The sequence below is a fragment of the Myotis brandtii genome, unplaced genomic scaffold (genome assembly GCF_000412655.1).
Source record: "Myotis brandtii unplaced genomic scaffold, ASM41265v1 scaffold1058, whole genome shotgun sequence".
Classification (NCBI taxonomy): domain Eukaryota; kingdom Metazoa; phylum Chordata; class Mammalia; order Chiroptera; family Vespertilionidae; genus Myotis; species Myotis brandtii.
The window spans coordinates 248,559-264,130 of record NW_005353572.1 but is presented as its reverse complement, the minus strand read 5'-3'; the positions used below and the strand labels follow the sequence as shown (position 1 = coordinate 264,130).

At 39.4% G+C, this 15,572-nt stretch overlaps 1 protein-coding gene across 6 annotated transcripts in view; it reads right to left on the bottom strand.

The window, feature by feature from the left end:
- The window catches only part of ABI1 (abl-interactor 1), a 107,298-nt gene that overhangs the window by 75,924 nt on the left and 15,802 nt on the right, over window positions 1–15,572 (bottom strand). The gene's annotated exons all lie outside the window — the stretch shown is intronic.

Below are 15,572 nucleotides of genomic sequence, written 5' to 3'. Positions count from 1 at the left end.
CCATCGGCCCTGCCCTGAGTGTGACAGTGGTGGCGCCCCAACCCCCCTGATGGGCCCTGCTCTGTGCGTGACAGGGGTTGGCGCCGCAACCTCCCCATCGACCCTGCCTTGAGTGTGACAGGGGGCGGGGGCCCAACCCCCCAATCGGCCCTACCCTGAGCGTGACTGAGGGTGGCATTGCAACCTCCCGATCCGCCCTGCTCTGTGCATGACGGGGCGGCGCCCCAACTCCCCAATCGGCCCTGCTCTGAGCCTGACCAGGGGCTGCACTTAGGGATTGGTCCTGCCCTCTGCCACCCGGGAGCAGGCCTAAGCCAGCAGGTCGTTATCTCCCGAGGGGTCCCAGACTGCGAGAGGGCACAGGCCGGGCTGGGGGACCCCCCTCCCCACCCCCGCCAAATTTTTGTGCACCGGGCCTCTAGTAAATAAATAAAATTAAAAAAAGAAGACTGCAGAAAGGGCAGACTTTACAGCTTATCTCAAAAAAGCTACCAATGAGTAAATGTTGGCCACTGCCTTGTTTACTACAAATGTCTCATGACTTTCTTTATGTGTACCATATTTAAACTGACCTCATACACCAGAATTCACATCATGAATGACTGATAGAGCATTTCTTCGGGGCAGTCCTGATTTAAACAAGTTTGGCTTGTGGTTAAATGAATATGGTCAGGCCCTAACCGGTTTGGCTCAGTGGACAGAGCGTCAGCCTGCAGACTCAAGGGTCCCAGGTTTGATTCCGGTCAAGGGCATGTACCTTGGTTGTGGGCACATCCCCAGTAGGGAGCGTGCAGGAGGCAGCTCATCGATGTTTCTCTCTCATCGATGTTTCTAACTCTCTATCCCTCTCCCTTCCTCTCTGTAAAAAATCAATAAAATATATATTTTTTTAAAAAATGAATATGGTCAGCTTTTTAAGCTTTGATGGTATTTGGTTCTCCTTCTAAAAATATGATTGGACTTGACTGGTACTGTTCAACTTTTCATAGAGGTAGTGAGTGCCATCTCAAAACCTATAGGAGATTGGTTTATAGATTTATATAACTTGTATTAATATGTTTAAATTCTAAGGATGTCCCTTCACTGTCTCTTAGACCTGCAAGACTCGCTTGTTTCAAGCTGTGTTCATTAGCCTGTTAAAAGGCAAGGGCTGCACGAAAGCTGGCAGTGACCATTTTATCTTTTTGGTCCCAACAATACCAATTTAATTAAAATTCCCTGTATCTAAACTGTTGCCTTTTACTGAATGAAAGGCATTTTAGTGGCTTATGTATAAATACCAAATAAAGAGTATTTAACACTTAAAAAAATACATCTCCTACATTGCTATCTGCAAAATATCAGATATTATGGATGCTAGATTGTATTTCAATGTTAAACCTTCACTGATAGATGTACTTATGTAAATCATGAAAATTCTGTAAATACAGAAGTAAATTATGGACATAAAAGTATTATGCCACTTGGATAATGGCACTAGGCAGCATTTATGTAATAACTAATGACAAAAATTTATGGCTAGTGATACATAAAATAAAATTTTCTTTGCAGTCAAAATATTCCCTTTACTAACATTATAGAATGAGGGATATAACAAGGAACTAACAATCAGTATGATAATTAGCCTTAAGTACTCATATCCTTTGTTTTGATTTCAGTATTTCATGTTTTGGTTTATTAACATCTTAGAAGGAACATAGTGGCCTCATATATTGAAGCCCAATTCTCTTGGATTATTTTGACCTTGTTTGACTATTTTAACCTGGCAATTGTGGATGTTGGGGTGAAAGCTGAACAGTCTGTTTCTAAAATGGCACTATGCTCTATCATTTCCACTTTGGAGAAAATTCTAACTTGAGATTCCTAGTAAAACAAGCTTTATTTTTCCAGCTCAACAATGTAGAAGCAGAGGAATCCAAAGCCTTTTAAAATCCGTGGTGTGCTTTTCTTTTAAAAAGGTAATTGTTTTTGGAAAATCGAATGGGTAGAATGTCTATACATTATTTGCACATAAAATCATCTCTATAGTAAGTGTCTACATATTTATTTAAAAGTACTAAACACGGGTATGAAGTATCAATTACTTGAGAGAAAATAACTTCATCCATATGTACTACTGAAGTAGGAGATATATTTAAAGAAAATATATACTTAATACTTAAAAAGAAAATTTAAGTATGCAATTCGATGTGTTTTAACAAATACATACAGTAGTGTAACCGCCAGCATAAGCATGATAAAGAACTTTTCCCTCATGTCCTTTACAATCAATTCCCCATCCTCTGGACCTTGGAAAACCACTAATTTACTTTCTACACTACAGTTTTGCCTATTCTAGAGTATCATATAAATGGAATCAAAAGTATATAGTGCTCTGTGCTTGGGTTCTTTCACTTAGCATATTGCCCTCAAAATTCATCCTTATTATTACTAAGTAATATTCCATTGTATGTGTTTAGCACAATTTGCTTATCCACTCATCAGCTGATAAGCATGTGGGTTGCTTCCAGTTTGGGGCTACTCTGAATAAAGCTGCTATGAATATTTGAGTCCAAGTTTTGTGTGGACATGTTTTCATTTCTCTTGGGCGATACCTAGGTAAATATCTAGAAGTAGAACTGCTAAGTCCATAGTAAGTTAAATATTGTACATGTTTAAATTAACATTGTAAGAAACTGCCAAACTATTTTCCCAGATAGTGGTCCCATTTGGCATTCCCACCAGCAATGTATGTAAGTTCTAGTTTCTCCACATCCTTGGCAACATTTGCTATGGTCAGTCTTTTTAATTTTAACCATTCTAGTAGGTACATAATGATATCTCATTTTGGTTTTCATTTCCATTTCTCCTTCAAATAATAATGTTGAGTATCTTTTCAAAACCTTTGTACCATCCAATTCTTCTTTGATAAAGTTTCTGTTCAAATCTTTTGCCCATTTTTTAACTAAGTTGTTTGCCTTCCTATTGAGTTCCTTATGCAAATCTTTTGTCAGGTTTTGCAAATATTTCTGTCTGTAGTCTTTTGAAAAGAAAATGTTTTTCTGTTGATGACGTCTAATTTATCATTTTTTTCCTTTTATATTTTATAGTTTTTGTGTCCTACTTTAAAAATTATTTTCAAAATTCAATCAAGGTCACTAAAATCTTTCTGTCATGCTTTCTCCTAGAAGTTTTATAATTTTTGCTCTTGCACTTATATCTATGATGTATTTCATATTAATTTATTGCATAAGGAATAAGTTAGGATGATGGTCAAAATTCTTTCCTTGCATATAAATACTCAAGTGTTCTGCCATCATTTGTTGAAAAGATTATCTTTTCTTCAATGAACTATCTCTTCACTCGGAAATCAATTGGCTGCATGGGTGTGGGTCTATTTTGGAGCACTTTTGGGTTCCACTGATATATCTGCTAAGTCTCATCCAGCACTACACTGTATTGATTACTACAGCTTTCGTAATTCATTAAGTCAGTTCCCCAGACTTGTTTTTCTTTTTCAAGATTGCTCTGGATAAACTTTATAATCACCTTGTCAATTTCCACAAAGAGGCCCGATGAAATTTTGACTGAGACTGTATTGAACCTATATATCAACTTGAGGAAGGAAAACTTTCATCTTAACAATACTAAATCTTCCAACCCATGAACAAAGTAACCCTCTCCTATTACTCAGGTCTCCTTTATTTATTTTTTAACTTATAAATGTTATTAGAAACAAACATTGATATACTGTTCCTTTAATCAAATTTCTGAGTCTTAGAAAAGTATGGAAATAGCTGATTATTTTACTTTTTTAAATAATTCTTTATTGTTGAAAGTATTACACAGTGCAATAGACCAAGCCTGCGGCCCCGCCCACGCCCCATTGTCTATGTCCACAGACCATACATATATGCATAAAGGTCTTTGGCTGATTACCTCCCACCTGCCCACCCTCCCCCGCAACCTTCCCTCTGAGATTCTACACTCTGTTCCATGCTTCCATGTCTCTGGATCCACTCCTTTCATTAGATTATTTTGTTACTTGGATTCCACACAAGTGAGATCATATGATACTTGTCTTTCTCTGACTGACTGATACTCTCCAGGTCCCTCCATGCTGTCTCAAAGGGTAAGAGATTCTTCTTTTTCACTGCTGCATACATTTAAAACTACTAGATTTAATAACTCTAGTCTCTTAAAGTTTTCAACAAAGCTTTATAGTTTTTATGTACCAGTTGCAGACATTTTGTTATATTTCATACTTTTTGACTGTATCATGAAGAAGATTGTTTTTATAATTTCAATTGCCAATTACTCATTACATAAAGAAATACAACTCACTTTTGAATATTGATCTTTCAATCCTACAACAGTGCTGAATTCCCTTATTAACTGTAGCTTCTTTTTGTAGATACCAATCAGTAGTTAAATCAATTACAACAGTCATCCCTAAAAAGTCATGCTGCTTGTAAATAAACACAATTTTACCTCTTCCTTTCCAATCTGTATACCTGGTTTCTTTTTCTTGGTCTATTGCACTGGCTAGAAACTCCAGTTCAATTTATACTAATAAAATCCTATGTGAGCATCACGCCCTCACGCCATGATGCCCTCATGCTGTAACAATCAATCACCAGGAGGCTGCATGAGCAGCGGGCGCGCGTGGGTGGGCAGGGACTTGACACTGCATGTGCGGCAAGGAGGCAGATCCCGGCGACTCCAGCCTACCTCTTTGGGGCAATCCATCGAGGAGCCCCAGATGGTTGGGCGGGCCTACCTCTTTGGGGAGATCAATCACAGGGCTCCCACACTGTGAGGGCACAGGCCAACCTGGGGAACCCTTCCCCCTCCCCAAGTGCACAAATTTCATGCACAGGGCCTCTAGTGTTAAATAGAAGTAGTTGTTCCTAACATTAGAGGGAATACATTCAATCTTTTGTCATTAAAACATCAAATGTAGGTTTTTCTGCACATGCCCTTCATGAGGCTAAGGAAGTAACATCTATTATTAGTTTGCTTACCAATCTAGACTTGGTAATCTTTAATCTTGAGTGAAACTTGGTTATTTTCAGTTATTCATTGTATTCTAGAGCTTCACCTGTCTGTTTCCTTGTTTTCAGTGTATTGGCTACACATTGCACAATTTTTTTTTTCTTTCATGAGTAGAGGACAACCTGTTAGCTTTGTACTAAAATGTATTCTCCCTTCCACCAGAACATAAACTTACTCTTTATTTCCCAGCTTCCCTAATTGCTATGTGTTCTCAATGGGATGATAGCAGAAATGGGTGATACTTACAGTCCTAGAAATAAAAACCTCTCATGCATGTCTGATGCAATAGTTAATATAAAATGTAGTACTACAAAAACAATAAAGTTATGTTTAACAGAAAATAGTATTTTACACTGCTTCCATTTCACATTTAAATTTAAAATATAGTTAAATAAAATTTAAGTTCATTTTCTCAGTCAAACTAGGCATACTGTAAAACTAGAGGCTCAGTGCACGAAATTCGTGCAAGGGGGTTGGGGGTCCCCTCAGCCCAGCCTGCACCCTCTCCAATCCGGGACCCCTTGGGGGATATCCGACTGCTGGTTTACGTCCAATCTGGGGATAGGGCCTCCTCTCACAATCCTGGACCACTGGCTCCTAATCGCTCACCTGCCTGCCTGCCTGCCTGGTCGCCCCTAAGTGCCCTCCCCCCTGCCAACCTGATAGCCCCACACTGCCTATGCGTGCCGGTCTGGTAGCCCCTAACTGCCCTCCCTGCTGGCCTGGTCACCCCTAACTGCCCCCCGCTGCCAACTAGGTCGCCCTCAACTGCCCCTTCCCTCCTGGCCTGGTTGCTCCTAACTCCCCACCCCCCTCCGCCGGCCTGGTCACCCCTTACAGCCCCTCCTGCTGGCCTGGTAGCCCCCAACTATCCCCTTCTGCCAGCCTGGTCACCTCCAACTTCCTCCCCCCTGGCCTAGTCACCCCTAACTGCCCCCCCGCCGGCCTGGTCACCCCCAACTGCTCCCCCCTGCTGGCCTGGTCTCCCCACACAGCCTGCTTGTTCAGTCATTTGGTCGTCCCTCACTAAGCCCCCCGCCGGCCTGGTCACCCCAGGCAGCCTGCTTGTTCAGTTGTTTGGTTGCCCCTCACTAACCCCCTGCCGGCCTGGTCATAGGCAGCCATCTTGTGATGGTGTGAGGGTTAATTTGCATATTGCCTCTTTATTAGATAGGATGCTCAACAGCCATATGTGAATTGTGACTACCTTACTGGAGAGTATAGTACAGTCACAGTTAATGTCCTCTACTAAAAGTCAAAAGTTAGCCCTAGCCGGTTTGGCTCACTGGCTAGAGTGTCGGCCTGGGGAGTGAAGGGTCCCAGGTTCGATTCTGGTCAAGGGCATGTACCTTGGTTGCGGGCACATCCCCAGTAGGGGGTGTGCAGGAAGCAGCTGATCGATGTGTCTCTCTCATCGATGTTTCTAACTCTCTATCCCTCTCCCTTCCATTCTGTAAAAAATAAAATATATTTTTTTAAAAAAAAGTCAAAAGTTAATCTGCACAGGGATGGTTGTTATCACTTATTTTAGGTTTGTAAGTTTAGTATCCAATAGTTGGTCTCCCTCACTCTTTCATGCTTTTACTGTATAACTACCAAGCAGCCTTTATATGATCCAAGAATCATACAAAGTGGATTATAAGCTAGACAATTAGCCAGAATTTCTCCAAGCAGCTAAAACAAACATTGTTAATCAATTATAGCAGTCTAAACACTCTTAACTAATCACTAGGAGGTGACACATGATATGAAATCCATTTGCCACTCCTCTTATGCCAATGATGAAGTTTGATTACAATGGAAATAAATATATTTAGCTCAAATTAAAATGTTAACTATTTAAAGGAACTAAACTCAAAATAAACAATGTAGCCAACAACTAAACAGGAAATTCCTTAGATAATTGAATTTTATAAAAGTCTATACATAAAACCAGCTCTCTGTTCTTCCTCCCTTATCTACCTGTGGAAACCAAGCTTTACTGAGTCAGGATCCGCTAGCTGGAGTAAAGAACCTTTTCAAGTAATATCAACTCCTGTAAGTCCTTTTCTTATCCCTCAAGGTGACTGACTATACAAGCAAAGTAATCTCTTTCTTTTTACTATCTAAAGTGGAAATTACTAGCCATAAGCAATCTCTCTCATACATGTATCTACCTTTAACCACATTTCCTCTCCATCAGAGTCTCAACCTTCACCAATTACCACTGGAAAAATCTTTCTCCCTCTCTTTCTTACATGAAAATAAATACCTGAACCCCAAAAGAGACACAAAAAACATCCTTGTCATACCTATGCCTGAAAAGAAATACACTCAGTATATATGTAATACATTCAACAATAAAGAATTATTTTAAAAAAAGAAATACATTCTAAATGAAAACAAATACAATATGGGTTTTTAATTTTGGCCTATTTTTTAACATAAAAAAGAGAAATATATTAATAAAAAATATTTTTTAAATTATCATGATCCTATCATTTAAATAGACTGTGTTAACATTTTAGTGTACTTTCTTCAAGTCTCTTCAGTATATGTATCTATACAAGAATGTAAAAAGTGACATCTGGGTGCTATAGCTACATATATACTGCTTTTTAAAAAACTGAATAATGAGCATTTTTCCAGGTGCTATTCTTCCCTCGCGTCTTTTCCTTTTCTTTCTTTCTTTTTTTTTTTTTTTTTTTACATATTTTTATTGATTTCAGAGAGGAAGAGGGAGAGAGAGAGAAACATTAATGATGAGAGAGAATCACTGATCAGCTGCCTCCCGCACGCCCCCCACTGGGGATTGAGCCCGAAACCGGGGCATGTGCCCTTGACCGGAATCGAACCCAGAACCCTTTAGTCTGCAGGTTGATGCTCTATCCACTGAGCCAAACCGGCCAGGGCCCTAGCATCTTTTTCAAAAAGCAATTTTCAATAGCTTCATGATTACGGCAGTAAATGTTAGTTGCCTACTTTCCTTGTTTTAATTGTTAATATTAAGACCCTGATTTTAATCAGGGCATCAATGTATTGTGCCCTGTTAAAAAACAAGTTCAAATTCAACTTCCTCTAAGTGACCAAACAAAATATGGCATTATTTAGAAATTGTAGCAATTCACATGAAAACATGTACAGTTAACTATAAATATTTCTTATGATTCCCAGGATTAGTATAGAGTCTAATATATATAAAAGTAGAAAGAATAATATGATAAACCCATGTACATGTGCTTTAACTTTGGTAAATATCAGATTTAGTTTTATAAATTCACATTTTATTTGTTTTTATAATGCTTGCAAAGTTTTGTATCTCAAATACATTAAAATTTAAGTTTCACTAATCTTTTTGTGTGTGTGTTAATCCTCAATCAAGGATATTTTTTCCATTGATTTTTTAGAAAGCAAAAGGGAAGAACAGAGGGAGGGAGGGAGGGAGGGAGGGAGGAAGAAAAGGAGAGAGGGGACACCTACCTGGGTTGCAGGTTGCAGGTTCCATACCCAGTTGGGACGCTACACTATGTAGGCAACCAATCGATGTTTCTCTCTCACATCAATGTCTCTATCTATCTATCTATCTATCTCTCCATTCCCCCACCACCAAAACAATCAACAGAATATACTCGGATAAGGTTTTTTTTAAATATAAAAAGAGTACCCCCTTTTAAGTTAGGGCCCTAATTTACTGAAAGATATCCTATATAGAAAAAGAAACCTATTCTTAACATATAGCCTATAGTATTGGACTATTCAATAAAATCTATATATGTAAAAGCCTAAGCGACCATTACAACCAACCGGAACGTGTCGCTATGATGCGCACTGACCACCAGGGGGCAGATGCTCAACACAGGAGCTGCCCCCTGGTGGTCAATGTGCTTCCACAGCCAACCTCCCACGACCAGCAGCCGGCCAACCTCCCGCAGTCCCTCCCCCCCGCCAGCCAGCCCCGATTACCTAATCGGGGCCTGCTAGCCACTCTCCTCCTGTGGGCCCCTTCCCCCGGTGTACAAATTCATTTCATAATAATAATATGACTATTTTATTAAAATGTCTTTTTTACTCATTTTGAACCCTTCCTTAAAGTCTGCCAAGAGGGCTTGAAAATAATCTGGGGTTTTCTGAGGAGCAATAACTTCTCTTCGTCCTAATTGCAAAGGATGTAACTGCTTAGGTAACAAAAGAGTCGGTTTCATGTATTTTTTTTTTAATTCTCTGCCATCTTGCTTCTACCGTTACCTTTCCTCTCACTCTTTCTAGAAATTTCACATCATTTTTTAAAAATATATTTTTATTGATTTCAGAGAGGAAGGGAGAGGGAGAGAGAAATAGAAACATCAATGATGAGAGAGAATCACTGATCAGCTACCTCCTGCACACCCCCCACTGGAGATCCAGCCCACAACTCAGGCATGTGCCCTTAACTGAAATTGAACCTGGACCCTTCAGTCCACAGGCCAATGCTCTATCCACTGAGCCAAACCGGCCAGGGCACCACATAGTTTTTTAATAACTTAACTTACCTCTCATCCAAACCTCCCAAAAACTTTTTCAAAGTCAGTATTTTCCCATAGAATTTTTAAATGTTCAAATAAGGTTTTTCCAATTATATTATGGAAGCAATTTCATGAGAATCTATTAAAAATAACCTAAATCTACAAAAGAAATACTGTATTTCAATGACTCCAGCAAACCAGCTACTGTTAGATATACCATTTTTATCTAACACTTAGAAAAACCTGCCAACTCAATTACGTCAGAATGCTTTCTTAAGAATTTTTATTTTGTACTTATAGAAAACCCTCTTTCAGATTTATTTACGGTGAACTGTATATGTCACTCTTGATCATAAAGAGAATCATTACTGCTATAGAGTTCATAACTCAAATTTATCCAACTTACGAAAGAAAAACCTTTACATCTTTTATTTTGTATGATCCAAGGTCCAAACAAAGATTGTTCACAGCTATTGAGTCAGCTATTTAGTTCCCTTAAATCTAGAACAATCTCTCCAGTCCTAATCTCTTTTCTTTCAAAAATAGATGTTATTTTTAAAATCCAGGCCAGTTACACTATAGATATAGAAAGTTTTACAATCTAGATGTGTATGTTTCCTCATGATGAGATTCAGATTAAATAGTGGCAAGAATACCATTTAGCCCTAGCCGGTTTGGCTCAGTGGTTGGAACATCAGCCTGTGGACTGTAGGGTCCCGGGTTCCATTCTGGTCAAGGGCACATACCTCCATTGCAGGTTTGATCCCCAGCCCTGGTTGAGGAATGTGCAGGAGGCAACCGGTCAATGTGTCTCTTTTTCATTGATCTCTAAAGATTACACTCTCTCTAGAGATCAGGAAAAAATGTCCTCGGGTGAGGATTGAAAAATATATATATACACACACCATTTAGCTGATGCTGTGAACTTTTCACTGTGAACTTTAGATGACACTTTTTTTTAATTGATTTTTAGAGAGAGAGGGAAGGGAAAGAGGGGAAGGGAAAGAAGGAGAGAAACATCAATTTGTTGTTCCACTAATTTATGCATTCATTGATTGCCTCTTGTATGTGCTCTGACTGGGGATTGAACCCACAACCTTGGTCTATTAATATAATGCTCTAACCCAGCGGTCACCAACCTTTCGGACCTCACGGACCACCAGTGGTCCGCAGACCACCGGTTGGTGACTGCTGCTCCAAAAATTTCCTTAAACCAGCAGTTGCCAATCTTTCGAACCTCACGGACCACGGGTTGGCGACCACTTCTCTAACCAACTGAGCTACCCTGCCAGAGTGGGTAATACATCTTTTAAAATAAGACTCCAGCCCTGGCCATCGTGGATCAGTGGCTTGAGCACCAAAGGGTTGCAGTTCATTCCCCAACCCCCAAATTGAGGCACACTCAGGAGGCAACCATCAATGTGTCTCTCTCACATCAATGTTTCTTTCTTTCTTTCTTTCTTTCTTTCTTTCTCTCTCTCTCTCTCTCTCTCTCTCTCTCTCTCTCTCTCTCTCTCTCTCTCTCTCTCTCTCTCTCTCTCTCTCTCTCTCTCTCTCTCTCTCTCTCTCTCTCTCTCTCTCTCTCTCTCTCTCTCTCTCTCTCTCTCTCTCCCCCCCTTCGTCCCCCTTCCCACTTTCTCTAAAAATCAATGAAAAAAATAAAAATAAAATAAGGCTCCAGCTCTGGATGGCATGGTTCAGTTGGTTGCACATTATCCCATGCACCAAAAGATTGCCAGTTCAATTCCTGGGGGCACATGCCTGGGTTTGGGGCTCAATCCAGGGGTGTGCAGGAGGTAGCCCACTGATATTTCTCTCTCCCTCTCCCTCCTCTCTCTCTAAAAATCAATTCTTAAAAATCTTTTAAAAAAATAAAATAAGGCTCCATATAGAAGTCCCCCTTCCCAATGCTTCTTCCAGTCATTACTTAGCGAAGTTTCTGAGGCATAAGATAGAAATAGAAATGGTTAGTCAAGCCCTGAATAAACATAGTGGTGACTGCCAATCAAGTCATGCCAATAAAGATTTAATCATGAATGCCAAAAATAAAGCCACACAAATCTATATATATAAAAGGCTAATATGCAAGTGTCCCCTCGGGAGTTCTACCGGGAGACCAGGAGTTCGATCACTCGCTATAATGCGCCCTGACCACCAGGGGGCGGCATGGAAAATGGCGAGCAACCAGCGCAGAGGTGGGGCGCTGAGGGAGCGAGGGAAGGAGGAGGCAGGGAGGTGAGGAGGAGAGGAACCTGATGGGCCCTGACTGCAGGCCAGGCCTATGGACCCTACCAGTGCATGAATTTTGTGCACCGGGCCTCTAGTATATAAAATAAGGCTCCACAATTATTTCCAGGACTATCTGCTAAGCCGCTGACAACACTGCAAATTTTTATGCTGGTGCTGGCTTAATCTTACCATCAGGTGTCAAAAATATATTTTTTTAAGACAAAAGGCAGGACTCTATTCTTTCTTCAAATGGTCCCCAAATGGTCTGTTGACAGGTTACAATAATCCAGTTAAACCACCAGCAAAAACAATCAAGTTCATGCAAGTACAAACAATGACAACTCCTGCCTGGCTGACAGCTTTTTAAGAACACCATTAATTGTAAAAGCATCCCAATTTCAGAAATTTTAAAATGTGAGGGTGAAGAAAAAGTTTCTTAGAATTGATTAAATACAGTATATAAGGAACACATATAAACCTCTTGGTTTAAGGGACCCTTTGAAAAAATATATGTTAATGCTGATGGCAAAGATTTAAGTTTCAAGTCTTAACACCTGTAACAGGAAGAGTTTCATATACTATTAAAGTACCAAACAAAAAACATCTACTTTGCTGAAAGCTAACCTAAAGGTTTGGTTGGCTTGAGATCTGAGAAAAATTCCAGAAGGAATCCATCACTTTGTGGTGAGGGATGAGAGAATTGGGGAAAAAAGAGTGCACAGACCAAATGCTGGTTCACTATTGACAAACCTATTAAATATGTAATCATGGGGATAGATACACTCAATCCTATCTAATAAGAGACAAACAGGGTAATTGACCGTACCTTCGCTATGCTTCCCATTGGCTAATCAGCGAGATATGCAAATTAACCGCCAACAAAGATGGCGGTTAATTTGCATATGTAGGCCGAATTGGCGGAGCGAAGGCTTTGAAGGCGGCTCCGGCCGGATCGAAGGCCTGGGTCCCTGGTGCCGAAGGAAAACGGGTGCAGGCAGCCAGGGGAAGGGAAGGCCTATTGCACGAATCGTTTCGTGCAACAGGCCTCTAGTAATAGCTAATATTAAAATGACTTAATTTTCTTCAACACAATTCCTATTCCAATAAAAGTGAAAACTAAATAAAAAGAAACCCCACCAGGTTATGGCAAATATCCAGCAAAAAGAATACTATTTTTTTCATAACAACTCAAGTTGAAACCTAGTCATTGTGAGCTTCAGCACAGCTCCTCCTTACCACCTCCCACTTAGCATGAACCCTTTCATTTCAGACAAAATCTAAGGGATGTCTCTGCTGCCTGCTATGTCACAGTTTTGTGTTTGTTTTTTATTAAGAGAGAAAGGGGATGGGGGGAGAGGGGAGACAGAAATGGAGAGAAACATCTATGTGTTGTTCCACTTATTTATGCATTCATTGTATGTGCCCTGAGACTGGGGATTGAACCTACAAACTTGGCATATCAGGACAATGCTCTAACCAACTGAGCTACCTGGCCAAGGCTGTGTCAGTTTTTTCTTTAATGGACAGGAAGTGGAGTTGTAACACAGTCTCTTCTTTAATTAAAGAACACAATCAATAGCTAATATACCCATTATATAAAATTCCAAATTCAACCCTAATATAAAAATGTTTTTAAACCTTTACAAGTCAATTTATATTCATAAGGCATCTCTAATAACTAGATAATTAGACTCTGAAATTTTAAGTTTTATCATAATTATAACCTATGTCAATGACACTTATCCCAGACAAACTTCTTTACCATCCTGCACCATACTACAAGACTAATAATTTTAAAAACAGGCTTAATGCAAAACTTGTAAAAACCCAGTTTTAGAAAGAGCAACTACATTTAAACACAAAATTAGTTACAAGTTTAAGTATTTCATACTCAGTTCAAGGCATTCACTTCCTCCCATTAACTTCCATTTAATAAATTATCTTCCCTTATTATCTTAAAAGAATTAAACTAATATGTAATATCTTAATCAATAAAGAAATTTTTAAAAAATAAATAAAAATAAAGTTCATCAAAAAAAAAGAATTAAACTGAAAGAGCCATGATGATCAAGAGTGTATCTTGGACAAGCACTTTCACATAATGCTGAGGGGTGCAATTAGACAGTATGTATCACAGTTCTTTAAAATAGATATAGTCTTCACTTCTAGGAATTTACTCCAAAGAAATAAAAGATCTAATCAAAGAAACTATATGTTTAAGAATGGCCATACCATCTCTGTTTATAACAGGAAAAAAAACCCAGAGCCATGGCCTTTATGATTCAGTTGGATGGAGGATCATCCTGTGCAGCAAAAAGTGGCAATGGGGAACATGGTAAGAACAGGATTCCACAAACATGAGCCCAATGCCATATTCCACTTGCTACATAATGAACTGCCTGGTCAGAAATAATGTGATATGAAATACCATGACATAATTGAGGCATTCTGAAAGTCACAAATAGTTTTGACAGAAACAGAGCAGGGAGGGAAGGCAAATCCATACCCAGAGTAGGTAGTTATTTCAGGGAGAACAAAGTGTTGTCCTTTCCATTATGAAGGTAGTTCAATAAAAGCCACCCGCCACCAGATATCTAGCTTGTCCCTAGAAAAATGGTGCAATCTCAGGGGGTTAAAATTGGCTCTGTGCTATTGGCAAAGTGGTCATTCAGCAGTAAAGGTAGCCAGGTTGGTGTTGGTGAGTGGAAGTCCATTTTGCTGAGCATATGTACAACCTCCACACCTGCCACCATGAGGTCCTTTTTTCATGAGCCCACTGGATAGAGATGGATGGGGAAAGAGGATGAAATCCAGAGGTGACATCCACCTGATTATTAAGGTCCTTCTTTGCTGAGGTTGCTCTTTGATGGGCATTCACACCAAATACAAATATTACTGTGTCCGTTCAAAAAGATATCTACATACTTCCAATTATGTTCCTTCCAAGTCCATACTGAATTACCCAAACAATTAGCTACTGCCACAAATCAGAAGGGATCTACATCTCTAATTATCTCTCTTTCTAAGCAAAATGAACAACTAGAAACACTGCTCCAAGTTCTACCCACTGGAAGAATTTCCTTTCAACACTGCACTTCTGAGTCATCACTGCGTATGGAGACAGTGCTACAGATATCCATCTTCAGATGGTACCAGCATATGATGTAGAACAATTTGTAAACTAGGATTAAATTTTTTCTGCCTCAGTCAACTGGAACTCCTCTTAAGGCCACAGGTGTGGGCTGAGAGTGAAGAAAAGAAGCATGAGTATGAACCACAAGGTATATAAAATATTCAATAATAAAAGGTTATAAAATAATTATACACCTGCTTTTTTTAAAAAAGAAATGTGCAGAATGTACACACAAACAAAAAACATCTAAAAGAAAATTTATCAATATATTAGTAGTTACCTCTGGGTGGTCAAATATGGGTGATTTAATATTTATGTTTTTCTGTATCGAGTTTTTTCAATAATCAGAAAAAAATGATTTTAACTAAGCAAATTCTCTTCATATAATCTTAATGGAGAAAAAACCAACAGAATATATATCTGTATATACAGCAGTGCTGGGAGCCAGTCCATCCTTGCTGCTTGACACAGTCGCTGCAGGGAAGAAACATCTGAACAGCATATGTTTCAAGGGACTTGGCGTATATGGCATACTGTTCTTAATATGTTTGCTCACCTTCTTGGCGCTATGTGTTTTAACCAAGGTCACCTCTCTGAGAAAGGTTGTTTCCCCAGGTAGGAATTTTCCCCTGAAGTTAGGGAGGGAATAAAACCCCTTAACTAAGTGCCAGGCGGGTAGTTAATCACTTTAACTA